We start from the raw sequence: 24,347 nt of genomic DNA, 5'->3' as shown, positions 1-24,347 counted from the left end.
CGTTCCTTCTCTGTGCCTCGGTTTACCAAGCTGGACAATAGCAATAGGCACCTCACGGGTGCTGTGAGACTGAATTTAGCAATGTTGTAAAGTGTTTTGAAATCCCAGGACAGACGGGACTGAGGAAACACAAAACAAAATGTTTATGTTTTCATGGCAGAAGGGGAAGTGCATAATTATTGATTGTTCTGGGATATTAAAGCAGCCAGGTCCCATGACATTTTTCATAAGAGTAGGGGTTTGTCTTGGTGTTCACTCCCCTCTGTGCCCATTCAGTATGAGGGGAGGACACTGAGACTATGGCCCCAACCTCCCCTCCGCAGCCCCCTTCTGCAGAGGCTACTGCTAGTCCTGCAGCATCTTCCCCTCCATGGGAAGAATTATCCCTGCAGTGGCGCAAAGGCCAGCCAAGGACAGAGGGGAGGCAGCTCGCATCTCTCTTATTCGAGAGCTAGTGTAGGCCTTGGACCCTGTTAGGGCTCCTTTAAATTGTGACCCTCTTCAAGAGTCTTTATGTGGCTTTGCAGGTGTGCAGACTCACCATGGCACTGTTGGACTCGGAGAGTGCCTGCCCCCTCCCTGGAACAGCCCCTGCTCCCTGCATGGCTGAAAGGCCTTGTGTAGGGATTCCCTGCCCAAGGGATATTCTGGGGGCGGGACCCAACAGCCTAGGTGGTGCAAAAAGGGCCAATTAATAAAATTCCCCTGACTGCAAGAAGCCCTGAGTTCACAGCCTTTTCTATGCCTTTCCCACTTTATCTACCTGTGCAGGGACCAGGTGAAAGAGGCGATAGAAATGTAAGCTCTTATATGCCCTCAAGCAGATTGTTGGGGATGAGTTATCTAGCACTGTGCCTCTATGAATCTGCAGTAGTTTGTTCCATCTAGCACCTTACCAGGGCTCTTCCCAGAGAACAGTGGAGGGTAGTTTTTTTTTTTTCACACTGATAGATGGAAGCCCCAGCAGATCAGTGGGAAAAAAAACAAATAGCCCCCTTGCTGCTATTCAAAAGCTAATAAAAGCCCAGTCAACCAAGATCACTGCCAATCTCAAATGGCGACATTCAGTGTTTATTTTCAGCAACCACAGGAAGAGTGGCTGGACCCAAGCAACTCTGCTCACAAGCCCTCATGACCCTTTAACTTTTTAGTGTTAATGAAAGTTGCACCTTTTTAAGTGGGACACCTGGGTTTTGAAGAACCTACCCATTTGTTTGGATTTAGCATTTTCTGAAGTTTACTTACAAGTTAAATTTGACTAAGTCTTCCCACTCCAGCCAGCTTTTGAATAGGTAGAGTTGGTTATCTATTGAGGCTGGCTGCTGTGTGCAGTACATTGCAAGATCAGAGAGCTAGATACTGGAAGCAAAATGATTAGGCAGGTTAGAGCAACAGTCTTACAGACTGTATCTGAGTAGAGTGTGCTGTGATGCAAGCCACCCCCCCCCCCCCCCAGATCTGGATACTCTCAAGTTGAAGTTTAAATTCCCCTAGTTGATACACACATTTTGAGGGAGGATGATGGGTTTCCTTATCAAAATCTGGACAGAAATGTTGCAACACCCATCTTTGTGCAGTAGTTCATAGCCCCAGAGAGCTTACCCCAGGGTTTTACTGAGCAAGGAATGTCAGTAAGGACAACAGCATTTACCCCCTATTCCTTTTGGAAAGTACCTTGGGGTCTTTAACTTCTATCTGGGTAGCCACCAGAGTGAAGGGAGGATGGAGCTTAGATGAATGTTTGATTGTAGGACGGACACCACAGGGATAATTTCTTCTGAGCTGACCAGTGTGAATTTTCTTGTATTTTCTTGTATTTGTGTGTGAGATTTTTTCATTTACCTCCATGAACCCTTTAGAGGAGTGAACTAACATGAGATTTGATCTTACGTTAGCTCTCTTCCTGCGTGGTGGAAATTCCACGAGAAGACCAGATGTTGCTTTAGTTTGATCCCCCAAATGGCTCACGGTCACAAATACAAATAGAAAAACATTTGGGTTTATTAGAACCAAGCTGCCCAGACCTTCTGTAAACAGGGGCCTGACTTCGATCCTGCTTATCCGACTCTAAATTACTATAAACCCAATGAAAGTCAATGGAGTTGAAAAAGTGAGATCAGAATCAGGCTCTGAAGGTACACAAGAAAACCAGGGAGGCAAAGTAGAGGCATTTAGCAAGGAAGAGGACAAAGCTGCACGAGGGGAGGACAAGGCAGGAACCCTCTAAAGTCAGATGGAAAATGATTCACACGCTTTTATGCTGAGCTCCCATATGTTTTCCTAGAAAGCTGGTTGCTACCAATAAATGCCAGGAGCAATTTAAAAAGCACATTACCTAGTTTGTTTGGGGTGGAGGGGCATGGGAGGGAAAGGAGTTCATAACTCTGAAATGTTCATAACTCTGAACAAAACATTATGGTTGTTCTTTCAAAAGTTTACAATTGAACATTGATGTAATACCGCTTTGAAACTTTACTGTGTAGAAGAAAAATGCTGCTTTCCCTTTATTTTTTTAGTAGTTTACATTTAACACAGTACTGTACTGTATTTGCTTTTTTCGGTCTCTGCTGCTGCCTGATTTTGTACTTCCGGTTCCAAATGAGGTGTGTGGTTGATGGGTTAGTTCGTAACGCCAGTATTCGTAACTCTGAGGTTCTACTGTACTTCCTACCTTCCTAACATTCAGACTGCTGGCCTGGGCAAAATGGATGGAATTTCCCTTTGACCCAGTTTTCCATTTAACCAGGGAGCTGAGAGGATTCTGAATTCCACTGCTGACTTGGAACTGCTGAGACTCTCTGTTGGACTTCAGACAAGTCACGTTTCCCACCGCCTTGTGCCTCGGGAAACCTGAGTTTTGAGGGGGGAAAACGCAGGAACCACACTGAAAAGCAAACTCTGGATCTGAGCTGAGTTTTGTGGGTTAACAAATTAAAGCGAGTGGAAGTTTATGCTGTAAGATGGCTTCCAGCTGAGAGGAATTCAGTGCAGCTTCTATTGGATAAGCTAGAGACAGAGACCTCTTCAGCTCCTCTGGTAGGAATGCTCCTCTCCCATGCACCATGAGAGGTCCTGATTCGAATCTGGGCTGTGGTAATGTGCAAGATAAATGCACGCAGAGGGCCTGTCGTCAGCTTGAATCTGCTAATAAGCTATGTTTGGCCACTAGCTGGGTAAACGCTTCTCCCACCTTGTAAATTCCTTGGACGGTAAGGAGTGAGGGGGAAACACTTTCCATTACCAAAAGAGGGGAAAAAAGGACAAGCCATCTGTTATGCCCAGCTCATTACTAAATAATGTAAATAGGATTTAAACATGCTAATTACAACATTATGAGGTTGGCAGTGATTACTGGGTTCTCTTCCCAGCACTTCCACCAACATGCTGGGTGACCTTCAGCAAATTGCATCACCTCTCTGTGCCTCAGTTTCTCCCATCTGGAAAATGATCTTTTCCTTACCTTACCAGCTGAGCTGTGTGAGGCTTAACTAATTAGTGTTTATAAAAAGATTGAGCTCCTCAGATGAAATGTGCTTGAGATGGGCAAAGCATTTATAATAAAAGCCCTGCAAATCCATGGATATCCACTTCATCTCTGCAGATATCCGCGGACCATTTTTGCAGATAGTGGACTGCTGGCCCACGGCATCTGGCTCGGGCAATCTGGGGGGCGCAATGCGCTCGGGGCCAGCAGCCAGTGGCTGGGGCTGGGTGGCAGGTCAGAGTCAGGGCTGTCCAGCAGCTGCTCGCTGCATTGCTTCCTGTCCAGCAGCTTGGGCCCAGTCTCTCGTGAGCCCCCAGGAGCAGCACGTGATGTGACGCCCCTTCCCCTCAAGACTATGTCCCCATGCTGCCCCTTACCCCCAGTCTCCACCCTTGCAGTGCCTCTTCTCTGCAAGACCCTGCCCTCCCCACTTGCTCCCTTCCCCCTTTGCTAGCTCTTGTGAGAAGGTTCGCTGCTGCGGGTGTGGATGTGATTGCGGATACAAATAAAAGATGGCTAGCAGATCATAGGCTGGATCACGGGTTGATCCTGGTGGATGCGGATCCACATGTTTGTATCCACACAGGGCTCCATTTATAATTATAAATGAGTCATGCTTGGCTTCGTACCATCTTTTATGAAGCAGTTAGACACACTGGGCATAGCTCGTTGTTTGCCCAACGCTTCCATTGCATGATTATCTCATAAACTAGAGATCACCGAATTGATATTAAACAACCCTTTTCTTGAGTGAAGTAGAGGCCTGGTGTGTGTGTGTGTAATGTAATGAAATAATTATGTATGCTAACCAGATTCCTCGAGAAACACCACATATAAAGTTTCCCACCATTCTTACTCTGGTAACTTTCTTTTTTCTCCTATCCTTAATCATTTGAAAAACAACTAATTATGATCCCTTGAGGCTAAATAATTGTGCAGTTAGAGATGCACTAGATGAGTGGGTATGGCACAGCAATGGAGAGCATTTTGCTTTGCCTATTATATGTATTGTTTTAGGTAATTAACATCCACTTTGTAGTGGCAACACAGACGCCTTGCTGTCTGTACAGCTTCTTGGCTCATATTCTCGAAAATACTCCTGGTGTACTCCTTGCAAAATCATGTAAAGTGTTATATAAGTCTCCAGGTTGAAAGCAATTGTGAACATCCAGGTTAAATAGGGATATATATATATAATATATTTAAAACAAATATTTCAGGTCTTTTCCAAGGTACATTCTGCCCAAGGTCAATTCAACAAAATCCCCCAGACTTTCCTTCTCCAGCAGCTTCCGACTCTGATTTCAGTACTTGGGAAAATACCATTGCAGGTGTAATGCATTTCAGGTTAGTACTGGTTACTATTTATTTATTATTTAGTGTGCTCAGTAGTGGACAGTATACCAGGTAAAGACTGCCCCTGCCCTAAAAAATTTTTAAGCCAAGAGATAGACAAGCAGAAGATGGGTTGAACTTGGAAATCTAGTAATGGGCATAGCTTATTGTTCTTGCTGTTGTTGTTTTTAAAAAACTTGATTTAAGAAGTGTCTTTTTAAGGAGGACTTGAAAGAATTGAGCATACTGGGTTAGGAAAGCAGTCTGTGCCTACAGGGGAGTGTGGAAAAATGTGCTTGAGTGCGAAGGCATTTAAAATCAGAATCATCCTGAACTGAAGATCTATTTGTAATACTTAGGAACTCCAACTATATTGTTAGTGGATAATCCTCAGATCTAAATAGCTGTGGAGTATTTGTGATTGAAGCTGTTTCTCTGGTATATGCAAAATGTTACAATATTGTATGAATGAAGGATGAATGTTTCTTTTGCACTTGTAGATTTTTGAAACCCTTATTAATGTTTTAGCCAGTCGATGATGTCTCCAGGCTAAAGAAAAGTTCAGTTAGAAACACAGTAAAGAGCCTGATCTTAAGAAGTATATCCTGCTAAGTTGCGCACTTGCAAACTCGAATGTAGACATAGCTGCTGGTTTGCATCTGCACATAGGCATATCAGCTGTATATGATTCAAATCTGCATTTGTGTGCTTTCATCTGAGGTATGTAAGGGACCAAACACAAAAGGAATTCTAGCCCTGAATGATTTTAGTTTGAATACTGATCTCATTTATTCCCTCCCCCCCAATAATTAATAGTATCTGTCAATAAAACTCAGTCTGATAGGGCTGTCTAGAGCAAAATGTAGCGTGGGCAGACGCACTGCAAGTTTCACTGTGCAACCTCAGCCATGACCTGCAACATCCTTCATGATTCCAGCTGTGAGTGGAGTTGCCAGTTCTAGCCCTCATCCTCAACTAGTGTAGATCAGCATTACTCTATTGGGTTCAATGGAGCAATGCTGGTTTACAGGAGTTAAGGATCTAGCTTGCATGTGTCTGTGCAGGGAAGATAGGATGTGACCAGCAATCTCATTTTTACTTGAGACAGGCTGTCTGATACCAAGCCTACTGGTTCTGTATTCTCCTCCTTCCCATCCCCTTGTATTTGTCGCCTGCACGTGAACCCAGTAGTTTAAATTTTAACTATGAAAACCTAGGAGTGGCATTTTCAGACTTGTGGATATAATGTGTTACTTTTATTTTTAAAATATGAACCCATCCCCTCCCAACTGATATGGAATGAATTGCTGCTGTAAATCAGCACAGTGTGCTGTGAGCCAGTCGTGACAAATCTCTCAGAAAGCAGCTATGCAAGCGAGATGAAAGATAAAACCAGGGAACAGAATGCATGTCAAGCCACTGGAACAGTAGAAGGAATTGATGGACGATTTCAAGGCTGGGGAAGGGTTCTATTTTTTTGTTTGTTAGTACAAGTTTGCACACACATGGTCTGATAAGCTTTTGTGGTGGTGATTGTGGGGCCATTAGACATTTTTCTAGTTAGATGCAGTCATATAAAAAACAAAGGGATTTGGCATGGCATAGCATTAAAAATGCAAGTAGGTGGGTGGGTCTATTTAATCCATGATTTTTTTCTGTAGTTCCCGTCACTGTAGCGTTTCTGTGTAGCATCATGATGCAATCAGAACATTCTCTCAAGGGAATATTAGATATGGATATGGTAATTTATCTGAATCAGAAGCTATTATCAGCCACAGCCTCCAAAACTCAAGGTGGCCTTCAGAATCTTTTATCCCACAAATATGAAGCATCCTTGCCTATTTGAATGCATACTTCAAATGATCTTACACTTTGCCACAGTTGTTGGTCACTGCTGAAGGGGAGACGGTCACATCTGGAAAAGCCAGAGGATCAGGACTGAATAGGTTCCTGATGAGGTCCATTTGGCAAAGCTGTGTGGAGGATCTCCATAATAGGAAGTAGACATGAGGTGCACATGAGCGATAAGGGGGCAGAGGAACAAACTAGGGTGTATTGCGGGTCAAGACTGGAGGGCATAGAAAGAACTGAGGTGGAATGGGAAAACGCCTGAACTGGAATAGCAGGGGGCACTGCATGTTGGGACCGAGATGTTTTGGCAGAACTATGCTGGGGAAACTAACATAGCGCCTGTCTACAGTAAGTCTAGTTCTAGCCAATGTTATTATTAGTTCCTCCCATTCATGAGCCTTACATTCAGTAACAAATTATTAAAAAGTACTGTCCCCATCTGTTTTGCAGCTTGTATATCAACATTCTAATTTAAAGCATTAACTAAGATGGAAAAAAAGACTTTCCTTTCATTACATTCTGAGTGTATTCAATTTGTGTTTCATGTGTTTCCATTTTTTTTGTCCTGAAGGGTTTGCTTTTCTGGACTGCAATGGAAAGACTAAATTTACTTTCTTGTTTGCAATCGTTTCAGGGTCTTTAGAAAGTGCTCATTCTTCTTATGACCTACAGATGGGTCTGGCCAGCTTCTTGGTACCTTGGGAGAGGTGTAGAATAAATATCACAGCTACCTAGCAGGCAAAAATTCCAAATGTGATGTCCCTTGATTCCCCAAGCCGGTAGGAGGTTAGGACTATTCAGTGGCTCTCCCTGGAGACTTGTATCACTCATCAGTGACACCTGCTGGTAGATGAAGAGCATTAAAATGGACTTGGAAGTTTCACTATTTTTCTTTAAAATAAAGCTTTGTAATTAATTCTTTTCAGAAATGCTCATGCAAAATAATGGAACTCTAATAGTATAGGGATTACACAAAACTCTATTGGGATGATCTGTATAACACACATATGTCTATGCCAGTTGTGAGTAATGTGGCCCCATCCCAGATGCATGCCAATAAAAACATTGTACCCAACCCTGACGCATTCTCTAGACACACACAGTATTAAAATTAATACTCTTTATCTTACTGCAGAGAAGTCCAGTGTCTCTTGTCTTTGAAATTAAATATAGGCTGGCACATATGAAGGAGGCATTAGTTGCCAAATTGTATCAGTGTAATTTATATCATATTTATTCTACATTATTCTATTAAAATACAAATATTTCTAACAAAACAAAAGTGATTCCACTGTCTAGATTTTTCCCACATTTTTGAAAGCTTTATTTTATTTGCAAATGCAGATGCTTTCTGTCCCTGTGCTCAGGTGATCACTCCAAAATACACATTGATACCGGAACAGTAAACTTTTAATTAATATTAAAATTGCCTCCTTGTAATAATTAATCCTGATTTATGTTAAAAATGATTTCATGGGAAAGTGAAACTGTACAGGGCTACATTGCATCATGTTTGCTGTTCACATATTATGGAGACAAGTACTATTTCGCTGAACTAAATTCTTATCACATACATATAAGTAAATCTTTTAAAAGGCAAGATCCTCAGTTGGTATAAATTGACCTAGCTACATTATAATAGCTCTGTACTAAAATCAGTGGAGTTATTTAGATTTACGCCAGCTGAGAATCTGGACCTGTGCATATAGATTCTCTCTGAAGCATGTATATTTTCCATCTTATTTTCATTTCTTTCTCTCTTTGCTGTTTTTTCTGAATCATAAGTGATTTTGATACTACAAGATACCACCATTTGCTGACATACTGGTAGAATGGTAGTGTAGGTGGAATTTCTGCTAGTTATCACCTGCCTAGCATTGAAGTTGAGACTAAATAAGAACTTGAACCAATATTTATTTCTAAAATAGTTATAGTAAGGGAGCTGTGCTAAAGTCAGCTCATCATATTTGGATTTAATACTGTTCACAGCCCTAATGTCATGGTGTATTTCGAAGACATTGGGTAAAATGTTGTGACACCATCTTGGAAAGCCCATGCAGGTTTTAAAGCTCATCTCAATATTTATTATTACCAATGTAATCTAAGGCATATTTTCTCTTCTCAAGGCACAAGGAGCTACACACTTGGAATCACAGAAGTGTAGGACTGGAAGGGACCTTGATAAGTCATCTAGTCTAGTACCCTGCACTTGAGGCAGGGCTAAGTATTATCAGACCATCCCTGACAGGTGTTTGTCTAACCTGCTCTTAAAAGCCTCCAGTGATGGGGACTCCACAACCTCCTTAGATAATTTGTTCCAGTGCTTAACTACCTTCAAGTTAGGAAGTTTTTTCTAATGTCTAATCAAAATCTCTTTAACCGCATTACTTCTTGTCCGGTCTTTAGTGGATAAGAAGAAGAATTTATCCTCCTTTTATGTACTTGAAGACTGTTATCACATCCCCCCTTCTGTCTTCTCTTCTGCAGACTAAACAAACCCAATTTTTTCAATCTTTTCTCGTAGGTCATCTTTTTCTAAGCCTTCAATCATTTTTGTTGCTCTCCTCAGGACTTTCTCCAATTTGTCCATCTCTTTCCTGAAGTGTGGTGCCCAGAGCTGGAGACAGTACTCCAGTTGAGACCATGTAACTCATTAACACATATTGCAGTTGCAAAACTAAAAGTCCCCTTGAAGTGTGATGAGACAGTAACCCCTCCATTTGCAATCACTCTCCAGCTTATAGAAGCCTATGTAAATCTTGCTGATTTGGGTTGTCAGGGATTTGCTTTGCATAGCTTTGGGACCCTGGCGTTTCAGCTTTAAATGAGCTCAAAAGCTCAAACTGAAACTCAGCCCATATAGTCCTTTCAGGTAAATACCACTCAAACCCGAAATTGTCTCAGATTTTCTTGAAATTCAACTCAGTTTTGTAAAAGCCAGGCTTGGCTTCTGGTTTGTAGTGAAATTTTGAAATTGGGAGAAATGCATGGGGTGGTTTGGGGTTTTGTGATGAAAGTTGAACCAAACTTTACTACAGAATTGTATGGATATGGCGGTTTAAAAAGCCAACTTCTGATAAAACACTGTATGGCAAGCAAAAAATACTCCACTTAACACAACCTACATCTTGACCTATTAAAAGCAGAGAATACATTGGGCAAAAAAAAAAATGTATCTTTGGTTTGTGGCCCAAATGTATGAAACAAAGTTGCCAAACACAAATGAATGTGTAATTATTTTTCTTGCCTGAATCATTTTCTTTTGTGTGTCCTAACATGCAGGGTAAATAGCACCACACCTTTTTACTTTAATTGTGGTAATCTGATCTTTCAGCCACAAGAAAGTCTTCTCTAATGCTTTCTTTAGAATGGACTTTCAAGTCAAAGCAACAACATTGACTGCAATAATTATCTTTTCTTTTATGTCGGGGTGGAGGGTTTGTGTTAACACAATTAAGTGCCAGGACCACTCGGCAAAGATAAAGTGCCTTAAAAGTTATGAACAGCTAAATGTTTGACAGGTGACTGACTTAAAGTGATGATGGGATTTTTTTTTTTCTGATTTGCTTGCTGCTGAATTATTTGCATCAACTAAGGCAAAAGTAAGGTTGTCTGGCTTTACATTAATATCATAATGGGAAACGTTATATCATTTATCTGCTGAGATTGTCTCAAAATTTTGAGGAACATAACTTGAGAGAGGCAGGGGTCTTCTTAGTTTGATCATCCAGTATCTTTTGTGCCAGGATGATCAGTAAGACAAATAGGATTTCACTGGCTGGATGTAGTCCATGACTCACGGTGAGTACTTACTTTAAATTAGCAAACAAATGTTATTTTTGTTCTGGAGATCAGACATTTATTCCTAGATACATATTGGTTTTATTCACTAGAAAAACAGTCAACTTTTAATTAATATTGAAATTGCCCTCGTTGCCTCATTAACAATGATTTATTATTAAAAATCCACATCATGGGAAAATAAAAACAGGCTCAATGTAAATTGTTCTGTTCACATACTTTAGGGGCTTGATGTCAATGGGAGTCTTTACACTGACTTCAGTGGCCTTTGGATTAGTCCCGAAATGCATTTTCTTTTTAATTGAACTCAGATCCTATCCACCCACAGACTTGGGTTCAAACTTTCTTTAAAGTAAAAAAGATCTGCTGAGCTCTCATCCAAGCTCAGTGAATACTTTTGTCCTCTTCAATGTTTGACATGGTGTGTTGATGAGGCATGGGGGAAATGGGTTGCCATACACACGCTTTCCACTTCTGTCTGTTTGGAAAAAAGTGGGTGGGAGGATGTGCCATATGAGCTATCGTTGTCCCCAGTTCAGTTATTATTGAGAAACATTGTTATATTACCATAGCACCTAGTGGCCTCAACCAACATCACAGTCCCATTGTGTTAAACATTATAACAACAGTACAAGTCCTAGCTCTCATCACATGAGACTGGGTCTTGCAAGGTGCTGAGGGCTAGATCCACAGAGACTTAGGTGATGCAACAGCTTACTTTTTTAAGCACCCTGCCAATTAGTGGACTGCCCTGAGTTTGGCATCCAGCCTCCCACTACAATGCAGGGGAAGAGTTAGACACCTAGGAAAGGGATTCATAGACGCCAGCAAGCTGAGCAGGGGACCACCTAAGCTAGCCAGTAGGAAATAAAAAGGAGAGGGCAGGACTTGAACTCCATTCAAATAAACCAGATTAATCCTTTCCCACAAAAAAAGGATGATGGTGGTTTTCAGAGTGTGCCTAACCCACACAAAACATGAGGGAAAAAGGAAAGGAGATGATGATGCTCCCCTGTATCCCCAATAGTTAGGGCACCCCCTGGGATGTAAGAGACCTAGGTTTGAATCCCTGCTCAGCCTGATGCCTACCAGATTGGTCCATGCAGGTTAGCTAAGTGGGGGAATGCTTAGTTTGGGAGGCTTTTTCACAGGAGTGAGCTAGGTGCTAAGCAGCTCAGAAGCATGGGACTTAGGTGACTTGGCACATGTGTACTGACAAATATTTAGGTGCTTGGGGGACTTTGCTGGAAGAAACATAAGTGCCTAGGAGATCTAGGCCCCTCCAGGGTTAGGGGGGAGTTTGAGGATATTGGTAGGGCCTGAATGTTGGATTTAGGCACCTATGGTGTAGTTAGGCATCTAAGTCCCTTTGGGCTCTAGCCATCAGTGCCTCCAGAAGGCCTATAATCTTAATGGTGTTGACTGCCCCCTCCCCTGTGAAAAACCCCCATGTGGGCTTGGTGGAAGATGTGTATGATGGAGTTTCCTCTGAATTCTTTGGTAACAAGAGTGGGAGAAGTTGGGATTTTCTCCTTGAAGATCCCTAAGATCTGCTGGAGGCTAAAGACATCATAGCTAATTCTAGGGATCCCCGCACTCCCCTCTAGCTCCAGTGGAGCCATGTTACTGCAGCATGGGACTGTAGTACCTAGGTTTCTGTTCCCCATGGGCTGTCAGGAGGAGCAAAGGCAGACTATGGGGGTGGGGGAAGAATGCATATAGTGCATCCATTAATGCCCCATGTGTGGATCCTGGACCCTGCAAGGGAACCTTCATGGGATCCTAAGATGGTGACTCACTACTGCCTTGGAAGTGGCTGACCCCATGCCCCCTTCAGGAAATACATATCCATAGGGTCCCCTTTTGGGGCTGGGAGGCACTATCAGTCCCATAGGATCCAGAGAGACAAGGTGGGTGAGGGAATATATTTTACTGGACCAACTTCTTTTGGTGAGAGAAACCAGCTTTCTCACCAACAGAAGTTGGTCCAATAAAAGATATTACCTCTCCCATCTTGTCTTTCTAATATCCTAGAACCAATGTGGCTCAAACAACACAGCTAGGCATGATTGTTCCTATCTGCTAAACAGGTGATCAAGAAATATTGAGGGAGGTCAGGGCTGTTGTGTATTAAAGTGCATTGACAGAGCTAGTGTAATGTCTATCCTCACTGTGCTGGATCTAACTGATGCCATCTCTCTCTCACTTTCATGGGCATAAAATCCACCCAGGTCTCTGCACCTAGCACTGGAGGTTTTATAACAAGTGTCTCTTTCATCTGAAAAAAGCCATTAGTTTGCAGAAAGCAGATTCACTAGAAAGATTACCCCTCCCCCCTTTATGCAAGACAAGGGTGTCGCAGATTCAAATGGGACATAAACAGCATTTAAGCAGTAGCTCTTTATTCACTTAACCAAACAAAAAGTTGTGTGGGGATGAGGGAATCCATAAAAATTTACCACCCCACCCCCCAGGGCAGATGTAACTTTTATAATGAAATTGTGTGTGGTTTATTGCACACTTACCTTACTCTGATGGTTACAGTACAAGAAGATGAGCTTTGCAGTAAAAAGAGTTTAACTCTCTACACTGATATCAAAATAGAGACTACCCTTGGGTTTACCTTGTCACCTCAGCTCAGAAGCATGAGGTCATCTGACAGCTTTAGGCAGGTGAGACAGGGATCTGATACCAGCAATAGGCACTAGTGGGCTGCTGCTTATTATTGTTCACTTGATGTTTAGAACATCTTAGTCACTGCCAAAGCAACCAGTGGTGATATCACAGAAGAGGATGAGGACTTAATAAGCATCATGAGTAAGTGACCCCTTACACAACACCAATTCTGTTATTGGGCAAATGTCTCTTTTAAGTGGAAAAGGGGCTAAGCTAGGTCCAGATGGAAACATTGTTTATTATTTGTATTGTCATAATGCCTCGGAGCACTAGGCACGGATCAGGCCCTTATTGTGCAATGCACTGTACAAACACAGGACAAAAAAGTCTCTGCCCCAAAGAGATATGGATGGTGGAGTACAAGGAAACTTTCCCATAGTTCACATGGTCAGACCTGAGACGTTGGTTTGGATAGATAGATAGATCTGAATGTCACAACTGGACCGGTGTCTGGATGCATACTTTACAAAGCTGGCATAAATTCTGATTTGGGGCTTTGTTTCAGGCCTACTTCTAGTACTAGTTGTAGGAACAGTAGCTAACAGCCATCTTATGAAGGATCATAAGAAGAGATGGGAAAGAAATACAAAAAATATACAGTATCTAAATACAAGTACAATTGTTTCTAAATAGCACACTAACCAGCTTTCTGTGACATTGCTATGGCCTTCTATACCCTTTATTTATTTCAAAGTAAACTGTACAAAAAGGCATATATTCCACTCTCTAGGTGCTTTGATTGAATATATATTAACAGATCCTCAGTTGGTCCAACATTGCCTTAAAATATATCTTTTTATGTGATATTGCTGTCAATTAATCCAAAATACAGTAGAATAAAAATATAATTTCTTATACAATTTGCCTTACTGAAAGTTAGAGTAACATATGTCACATACAGCCTTCAGACTTGATCTTTGTCTCAACGAGTGCTACAAAACAAGCAAAGTTCAATGATCATTTTTAAGTTGAATGGCCCAGAGTTTGAAGGTGTTCAGAGGCTTAGATGATGTCAAGTGTGAAACAATCCCTTGCTTGAGACTGCTCATGTTTTGAGATCAGCCCAAATTGAGACAGTCCACAGTTCTAACTTTGAAGAGATTTTTTTTGAACATTCAACCTGATGACTTCAAATGTTCATAACTTTAAAACCATTGAACCAGTTTTCTTCTAATATTTGCTCCTCCGAAGAACCTTGTCCTAGTGGAGTGGGATTTTTTTATGGTTAAATTAGTGCAAGGATTGGAGTCCCCATACATTCTTGATGGTGGTACCATATACAAAGATACTAATGCAGGGGTCGGCAACCTATGGCACGCGTGCCAATTTTTAATGGCACGCTGCTGCCTGCTGGAGTCCCGGCAGCCAATAAAAATCCTGCCCAGCCCAGCCCTCCCCCCCCCCCGTGGGGGAAAGGGTCAAGGGGCAGAAGCTTGGTCCTGCTGGCTCCCCTGCCTCTTCCTGTAGTGTGCCGAGTTCCTGCCCCTCCTCCTCCTCTCTGTCACTCCCTTCCTGCTGGCCGATCAGCTGATGGCCCTTGCGATGGAGGGGCTGGGGGACGAGTGGAGTCAGCGTGCTCGCTGCTCCTGGTGGAGGCAGAGAAGAAGCAGGGGCAGGGCCTTGGGGAAGGGTGGTGGTGGTGGAATAGGGGCATGTCCCCTCCAGCCCCCTGCCATGAGCACCCCATGACCCCAGCCCACACACCCAGCCCTCTGCCCTGACCCCCCCTTCACACACACCCAGCCCTCTGCCCTGAGCCCTGCACCCCCCCCAGGCTCCTGACCTGAGTCCTGCACCCCCCCCACACACACCCACCCCTCCGCCCCGCCCCCCTGAGCCCTGCACACACCCCAGGCCCCTGCCCTGAGTCCTGCACACACCCCTCACACACACCCAGCCCTCTGCTTGACTCTTTCACACCCCCCCCCACCCCCAGCCCTTACTCTGGTACCCCACACACATACCCAGGCCCCCCCCACTCCATGCCCTGACACCTGCACCCCCCCTCACATGCCCCCAGCCCTCTGCCCTGACTCTTGCACCCCCCACATCCCCACCCCGACCCTGAGCACCAAATGGGAGCTCCTGCACCCCCCGGCCCTGACATTCCCACCTGCACCCCTCGCACTAAATGGGAGCTGCCCAGGTAAGCACTCCACACCCAAACCTCCTGCCCCAACCCTGAGCCCCCCCCTCATTCTAGCTCCTGGCCAGATCCCAGACCCCAACCCCCAGCCTGCTCCTTCACCCCCAGCCCTGTGCTCAGTGCAGAGAGAGAGAGAGAGAGAGAGAGAGAGAGAATGGGCCAGAACCAGGGAGAAGGTGAGTACCCACTGAATGTGGGCAGTGCTGGGACCCCAGACCGTCAGCGGGCTGAGCGGGTCCGGCAGCTGGGATCCCGGCTGGCAGGAGCTGGCGGATGGAACCCTTGAGTGACAGCGGGCTGAGCCGCTCAGCCCACTGCTGGTCTGGGGTCCCGGCCGCCGGCCCTGCACAGACCACTGCCAATCTGGGGTTCTGGCTGCTGGACCCTTGCCAGCCGGGGTCCTGGCTGCAGGCCCCGCTCAGCCCGCTGCCGGCCTAGGTAAACAGAACCCCAGATCAGCAGCGGGCTGAGCGGGCCCACGGCATAAGATCAACATTTTAATTTAATTTTAAATGAAGCTTCTTAAACATTTTGAAAACCTTATTTGACAATACAACAATAGTTTAGTTATATAATATATAGACTTATAGAGAAAGACCTTCTAAAAAACATTAAAATGTATTACCAGCACGTGAAACCTTAAATTAAAGTGAATAAATGAAGACTCGGCACACCGTTTCTGAAAGGTTGCCGACCCCTGTACTAATGCATATACAGGGAATACACAATTGGGTTACACTACAGAAAATATTTCAAAAGGCTAGAATTTCTCTTAATTTAGGAGTTAGTGTAAAACAGTTATCAATAGGTTAAGTATTTTAGTCAAGTTAAGACCCCTAATAAATGAAGATACTTCTTTTGCCTGACTCCATATTGCGTATCATCAGTTTGTAAAACTTTTGGAAGAGTCAGTGTTTGTAAATTTTAGCTTGTTTACCATATAAGTGGAATTGGCACCTGTGTCATCTCTCCTCCCAGGCATTAGGGTACATACTCATTGCACTGCAAACTATAGTTGCAAAACTAGGAGATTATCGGGGTTATAACTGATGCAATATGGTAACTATTTTGTACTGGAAGCATCATCTCATAACAGTGCTCCAGTGTACATTCATGGCAAGTCTCAGGCTGCACCTGCAGTTAGGTAAATTGTGAGTGCACAATGCCAAGGGAAACAAACGCAGCAAAGACAAGATAAACAAAATGGGGAGGGGGTGTGCATTTTACCTAGTAGATTACACAGAAAGGAAGAACTTCAGCATTTAGGAGGTTAAATCACCGATGAATTTCAATGAGACTTAGACTCCTAAGAAGGAATCCTGGATCCATTTAAGTCTGTGGCAAAACTCCCATTAACTTCAGTGGGGCCAGAATTTTACTCTAAGGGCTAGTGTACACTACTGCAGTAAATCGATCTAACTTATGCAACTTCAGTTACGTGAATAACGTAACTGAAGTCAACTTAGGGCCACTTACCGTGGTGGCTACACTGCACTATCAATGGGAAAGCATTTCCCGTCGACTTCCCTAATGCTTCTTGGGGAGGTGGAGTACACAAATTGATGGGAGAGTGCTCTCCCATTGACTTAGTGTGTCTTCACCAGACCGGCAAATTGACATACGCTGCATCGATTGCAGCAGTGCCAATTTACCAGTAAACAAAGGGCCAAATTTTTAAAGTCACATGGTGCCAAAGGTGAAGATAGGTGCCTAGCAGAATTTTCAAAAGGGCCTGGGTACCTATCTCTGTACGTAGCTTTTTAAAATTCCACTAGGTGCCTTTATGCATCTTTAAGTCCTAAAGACCTTTGATAATCTGGTCCTCAGTCACTTTTGAAAATGGGACTTAAGTGATGTCACTTAAGTGCTTTTGAAAATTTTGTCCTGAGTGTAATTATCTCAATGCTATTATAAAAGGGTGATTGCCTGATGAAAATTAGAACATGTAAGAGTGCCCACCCTCTGAAAAAACAGACTTCTTTAAGTTGTCTTCTTAAGGTGGGATACTCAGTCATTGCAGAATCCAAAATCATTTCAAAATCTTGGATCATGTCTTTAAATTATGGAATACAGGCACCTGTTAAAACTGGATACACTAATATTTGGGGAAAACGTTTTGTTGAATTAGTGATTTTGTGGACATCTGGAAGAATTTTTGATAGAATTCATTATCTTTCATTAAAAAGCATAGCATCTCCTATGTTCTTGCAAACGCCATATGTGTTTATCATCCCAAGTGTCAAGGGGGAAAAGAAGAAAGTTCTGTCAGTTCACTGTTTAGTAACAGAATCGTAGCAGTACCCACGGGCCTTGCTTGGGAATGTTTTGCATTAGGGTAGTTTTTAAAGAAGTACATAAGAACTGCCGTAGTGGGTCAGGCCTATGGTCTATCTAGCCCAGTATCCTGTCTCCGAGCTTCCGGGAGAGTGTACAAAACAGGGCAGTTGGAGTGATCCATTCCTATCTTCCCCTCCTGGTTTCTGGCAGTCAGAGGTTTAGTGGCATCGTGAGCATGGGGTTGCATCTCTGACCATCTTGGTTAGTAGCCACTGATGAACCTATATTCCATTAGTAAAAAACTAATGACCAGGAGGAAAGGTGAAAAGAATTAGCATTCTCTCTATCAGGTTTATTCCATTTTAAATCTTAATGTGTGTTTGCAGACATTTAAGTAGATTGAAGTTTCTTAAAGTGTGGATCTAATCCAATTAGTTATACATGCCCTGTGGCTGGATCTCTCTCCACAGAGAGCCGGCGCAACCCATTAGGCGACCTAGGCGGTCGTCTAGGGCACTACAATTCAGGGGCGGTGACCGTGGTGGTATTTCGGCGGCGGGACCTTCCGCTGCCTCTGTGGGGGGCGGCTTTTTGGGGCGGGACCTCCCGCCGTCTAGGGCGGCAGAAAAGCTGGCGACGCTCCTGTTTCCACATCACAGTTTTGTTAATGTACCTTTTTCCCTACCTGCTGTTATCAGAAATGAGACTTGGATAGTGGGAAAGGATCACTACTTTTCTCTACCAGTGCTATATTTTTGAGATTCTACTTACCTACAGTTTTACAAGAGCCACTGCAAAATTAGCAGTGGAATGGGATTCACAAATTGGGCAAAAGCCAGGAATAAAGGTAAATTAGATGTCCTGTTCTTGATGATTGAAGTATTGTTCCTACCAGTCTGTGCCCAGTCACAGCAATTGCTGAGTAGTAAATTGTTGCAGGACATTTGGAACATGAGGTCTTTGTTATAGAGAAAGGGTGATCTAGAAGAGACAGGTTGCACTGGAAAGACAGTGAGGCCTGATAATAGAATCAGGAATAAATGCCACAAGATGTCACCACTGTTTTCTATCCTTTTAGCCACACTGTTGAGCTAGTACAAATGATGTCCTTCCTTGTAGTTCAGAGAAGTCTGAAAAAGAATCACTTGGGGGGGGGGGGAGAGGAGAAGAGCAAGCACCTTGATCTATATTTTATCAATTTATTCTGATTAATTTTTTAAAGTTTAATTAATGTCAGGTAAAGACAAATAGGAACCTTACACAAATGTCTAGCAGAGTCCAAAAGCACTACTCAAATTACTGCTGGGGAGCAAAATAGGAATGGACTATGAAATTCTAAGTCATGGCCTGCAGCACTAAGACACTTGCGTTTGTACCTATAAATATTTAAGACAGAATTGAAAACATGTTAAATGTGTTTCAGAGGAGGGACACTTACAGGCACAGTGAACTATACTGTCTGTCTGGGCTGCTAATATGATCAGGGTTTAGAATTGTTTTTTTAAGAGGAGAATTATCTTCTGTAAAGTCTGAATTGAGAAGCTTTAAATGGTATGTGAGGACACTTCAACAGAGAAACATAGAATGACCTACAGACAGCAGGAGCCTTAGCAATGGTGCAGGTGGAGACTAAAAAGGTCTCCCTGCAAACTTATGCTTGAATTCAGGGCCAGTTCTAGCTGGCTGTACAGCCTGTACTTGCAAGGAGCCCAGGATTGGGAGGAATGGGGTGTGGGGTCGGGGTGGGGGGGGGGGGGGAGAGAGAATGGGACTGACTGTTCTGAGCATACACAGCTCCTCCATCCACACTGACTTTGAACAAGGAACAGCTGAGCCTTGTGCTGCAGGCCTTATTGGGCATGCAATGGGGGGTTCCTCAGCAGCACAGCAAGGTTCAATTTGAACAGCTCCCATCTCAGTGCAACATAAGGAGCAGGGGCTATGGGAAGATGATAGGACAATCAGGTGGAGGAAACTTCCAGGGAGGGTGGTTTGAGGAATTCAACTCCCTTTTCCACAGATAAAGTCCCCCAAATCCCTGACTGGAAGGGAAAGAGAAACCCCCCCCCCCCCCCCAATACCAAACACCTCAGAAACTGCTTGAATGCCTGAAGCCAAAACCACCTCCCCCAAAGCTCTGGCAGTCCCCATTCCAGCTGTCCCTCCCCCCCCCCCCGCTCCCCCCTCCCACACCTTGATGATTGTACAAGGCAGTTATTCATTGTCCATGCAGGAAGTGAGTTGGAGTATCCCATTGAAACTGCAGAGTGGATTTAGACAGGCTGGTGAATGTGGCTTCTTAGGAATTCAGCCAGGACCACAGGGCAAGAAGTCTCATGGAAAAGCGCTCTGAGGCCTGTTTAAATGGATTGATAGAGTACACAAAGGGTCATGCTGCCTGGGCTCCTTTCTGTACATTAAAACCACAAAATTTAACTTAACGAACAACAAAATGCTTAGTCCCTCAAACAACTTACTTAGGAGACGCCTAAGTGAATAATCAGTCTTGGAATATTGCTCTGAAGGTCAACAATGCAGGGCTTGCTGGACCAACAGGGAAAATGAATTTCAGAGTAGAGGGCCACTCACTGGGAATGCCTGACCCACTAGTAAGACTAGAATTCAAATACTGGAACTGTTAGCAAAAGCTTCCCACTTCTCCTGACCACTGTCCCCAACTATTTCTCCTCCCATTTGTCTTCTTTACTGGGGTTGTAAGCTGCTTGGAGCATGGGGCTAAAGGTATGTCTACACTACCCACCGGACCGGCAGGCAGCAATCGATCCAGCAGGGATCGATTTATCGCATCTAGTCTAGATGCGATAAATTGAACCCCGAGCCCTCTCCCATCAACTCCTGTACTCCAGTGCCGCAAGAGGTGCAGGCGGAGTTGATGGGGGAGCAGCAGCAGTCTACTCACCACAGTGAAGACACCACAGTAAGTCCATCTAAGTACGTCGACTTTCAGTTCTAGTCCCAGTGTAGACCAGGGCTAAGTGGCTCCTCCTCTCAGGTAGGGTTTCCAGGTGCAACATTAATACAAATAGATGTCTAATAATAATGGCATCATCGCTTCGCTTATCGTTCAGTTCTAGTCCAAGTGATTCTTCCTGAGGCCTTGTCACTGAGGGGAAAGACTTAAAGGAATTTACTGTATTCAATAAGCCACCAGGTTTACAAAAATGTTGTAAAGTGTTGTGCACTAGCACACAGGAGTTAGTGAGTAAATGATGGTGTTTCTTATGAAGGACAGCACTTCCAGCAGCAGCACAGCTCTCTCCTGGACCATACCACCAACATATTGGTCTAAGTTGTGAAGTGGGAGTAACCCTGACTGAGCCAACCATAATACTCACTGTAACAGCTGGGTGTTCCTTGGAGATCTGCCAAGGAAGAACGGACCTGGCCTGACCCTACTGAACAGGAGATCTGACTGATGGGTTTGGCAGGGAAATAGCCTCTAATGGCCTAAATATATATCACTGGACTCATTCTACATGCTAAGAACCAACCCCAAACCTTTCTATAACCTCAGAGAGAAAATAAAGACAGACCCAGGTTTCCTGTCCCTGGGAACTGATTCTCCAGTAGGAACAGGCGGAGTTCTTTCTCCTCACCGAAAAGGATGATTGCACGTGATCCGTGATGCTATGTTCTGCAGTAAGGAGCACTTGCCTGTTGCTGGAACGCAGCCTCCTGTGGGGTGGGACACAGCAATGCTGCACAAGAATGCTTTCACCCCTGGGTGGGGGTCAAGATCTTGGATTTCTGCCTTCCTAAAGGAGTCACCTTCATCAGTGTAGCAGCCCCTACCATTACACTGGCATACTAGGATCAGAAAGCATAGGCAAGAGCACCCTGTCCTGAGTTACCTACACCACTCTGCAGAACAAAGTCTCCTAGTATTGTTAAGGGGTGCCCTCTAGTGAGTTACCAGAACCCCTGCCTGCACCAGAAGATAGGGAGTCTGGTCCTTCCATCATCTCCTACTTCAGAAAATAGTGATGAGGTAATGCTCACATCCTCCACCTACAGGCCTTTCCCCCTTCTCTATATGGAGCTGAGCACTGATTGGCTGGGGAAAATGCTGTCCTTTTTGCTCAGGGACATGCTGTTGGGTGGCACCCCTATGTACTGGGAAGCAACCAGAAAACAGGAGATGAATATGGGGATGGAGGAAGGTCCTTCACCAAGAGGCTGCCCTCCAATGACATTCATTTTGTCTAAGGATATCATGAGAGGGGCAAACTGAGGTCCTAAGAAGGGGGTCCTCAGAAGGTCAGGGGACATAAGATGCAGCCCTTCCGGGGGAACAGACTAGCAGAGAATTGATTTGGGGGCACAGTCTCATCTTGAGTGGAGGGGTCAATAGGGATGGTTCTCTGGTTTAGTGGGATGGCCAGAGTAGGGTAGTGACAGGGGAGGGAATAGAGATCCACCTCACAAGGGGACAGATATGCACCTTACAAGGGGACATACAAGTCAGTCTCCCTCACATGAGGGGATGGTTCTGGGGAAAAAACTTCAGTGCATTTCCCCTGAGCCCCTCTCCTTAATGTGAGGGCATAACAGAGGGTGGATGTGAAGGGGGCAGAGTTTGGCGACAGGGACTGAGGTTCTTGAAGGGTTTGCCGGCGGGGTGGGTGGGGGAAGTCCTGGTGCTCAGACATAGCCTTCATCTGTGCACCATTGCTGGCAGGGCCAGCTTCAGGCACCAGCTTAACAAGCAGGTGCTTGGGGAGGCCAAGGGAGAGGGGCAGCACGTGCAGAAATTCAGGGGCAGCAGGTCCCTCACTCCCTCTAGGAGCGAAGGACCTGCCGCCGAACTGCCGATCGTGGCTTTTTTTTCCCCCTCAAATTGCCGCCAGTCACGATTGCAGGGTTTTTTTGGGGGGGGTTGGGGCGGCAGAGATGCTGGAGCCGGCCCTGATTGCTGGACAGGAAAATTGCATCTCTATAGCCAGATGCATGTACTGTCCTCATCTACTGTTTCTGGGGATATTGTGTTACATAGCATTCCTCCTCCTGCAGGGAAAGCAGACAAAAGGTTATCTTGCTTTCTCATAGTGCACAGACCTCCTCCATAACCCTTCTGCTCCGTGCCTCTAAGCCCTTCAGTCTTCTTCCGTCTCCAGTCCCTCCCACTCATCTTAGGCTGAGCTCCTTGTGCTACTGGATTGGGGACTACTTTCTCCTCCTACTCCCATCTGTTCTCTATCACTAGGAAAAGCTGGGGAGGGAGAGAGAGAGCATACCTGAAAGTCAGAGTCTCCTGTCCAAAACTCAGGGAGAGGAATGTGGGTATACAATAGCAATCCCAGGAAACAAGAACACTGCAACTCAAGTATGCTGAATTTCAAGAAGCTTGGGCATCTCTTCCCCCTTTGAAGTACCAGCTTGAAATCCCTGCAAACTATTAATGTCAATGAAAGTCATAAGACTAAATCTTCTAGCTGGCTTTAGAACATAGCTTTATATACCTTTTTCTCTTGCAGTATCATGCTCTGCTCTATACCACTTCACTGTTTCTCAAGCTAATCTTAGTCAAGAGGTGGTTCCAGGTGTTTATATCTGACATTGGAAAGGGGGTGTGGTCAAGTGGTTAAAAGAGATTGGGTAGCAGGTGACATTGGTTCCACACTCCCTGATCTTGCAGAGGAGGGTGTTTGATTGGTTACAGCTGGGAGTGATATTTGAGATCTAGATTCTATAGATGTATCCATTTCTCTCTGGAACATACATTCCAGCATCCCAGGAGGCAAGCTATCCTCCAGCAGCTTGCCTTGTGCTTACGCGTTTCTGTGAAGTGACTTCCTTTAAGGTCCTACCCTGTGGGCACTTCAAGGCCTGAATAGCAGCGAAGGTCTGGCTCTGCAATTTCACCTGGGGAGATAGGAATGCCTGCATTGTGATCTCATCTGCAGCATGTCAACAATAGTGCATTGGCCCCACAAAGTGTGAGGGTATTATGGGGTGTACCAGGCATTTGATGCCTCTTGGAAAAGGCCCTGCCACCTTGGTGCAACCCATCCAAAGAGGATATCATTTGGAGGGGAAACAGTGAGGCACAGATCCACGAAAGTATTTAGGCTAACTTCCATTGAAATTTAGGATCCTAAATACCTTCTTGGATCTGGGCTTGAGTTCAGACCTCCCAGAGCAACCTACAGAGACTAATCAGGATCAGCTGCTGGCAGAACTAATGAGAATTGGTCCTCCAGTAACTAGAAAGGCAGAAGCCAATCAGGGTCCAGCAGGCAATATAAAAAGGGCTGGTTGTTACTTTCAGGGGCTAATTCTGGGCAAAGCTGGGAGAAAAGAGGGTGGATGGGTTTTCCTTCTCGTAATCACAAATGCTTGGTCTGGTGCCCAACTCTACCTACGCATTTTTAGTTAAACTAGCAAAGGGCTATTGTTTTATGTTATGGAATTTAAAGCCCAGGTGGCCATTTTGAATTTAGTATCAATTTACTGTTGTAAAATTAAGGTAGGCTAGCTTTGTAAGACACTTAACTGGCTCAGGTGAGGGGGATGAATTAGATAAGGTGTAGTTGTGTTTCCTCACTTCTACTTCCTAGGATTCTGCAATCTGTAAAACCTACCAACCTTGTTGGTGTTGTACAACTATTTTTATTTCTCCCATTATCACATATTGTGCATATCCCTCCTGCCCTCCCCCCCCCCCTCCCCCACAGAGGGGTCTAGGGCAGCAGTCTATTACCATACACTTTGCTGAATCCTAGATTTCAATGTCCCCAGGTAGGGGGCTTCCAGATG

Source organism: Trachemys scripta, chromosome 8 (assembly GCF_013100865.1).
Source record: "Trachemys scripta elegans isolate TJP31775 chromosome 8, CAS_Tse_1.0, whole genome shotgun sequence".
Taxonomy (NCBI): Eukaryota; Metazoa; Chordata; order Testudines; family Emydidae; genus Trachemys; species Trachemys scripta.
The sequence above is the reverse complement of the archived record's forward strand: the minus strand, read 5'-3'. Positions refer to the sequence as shown.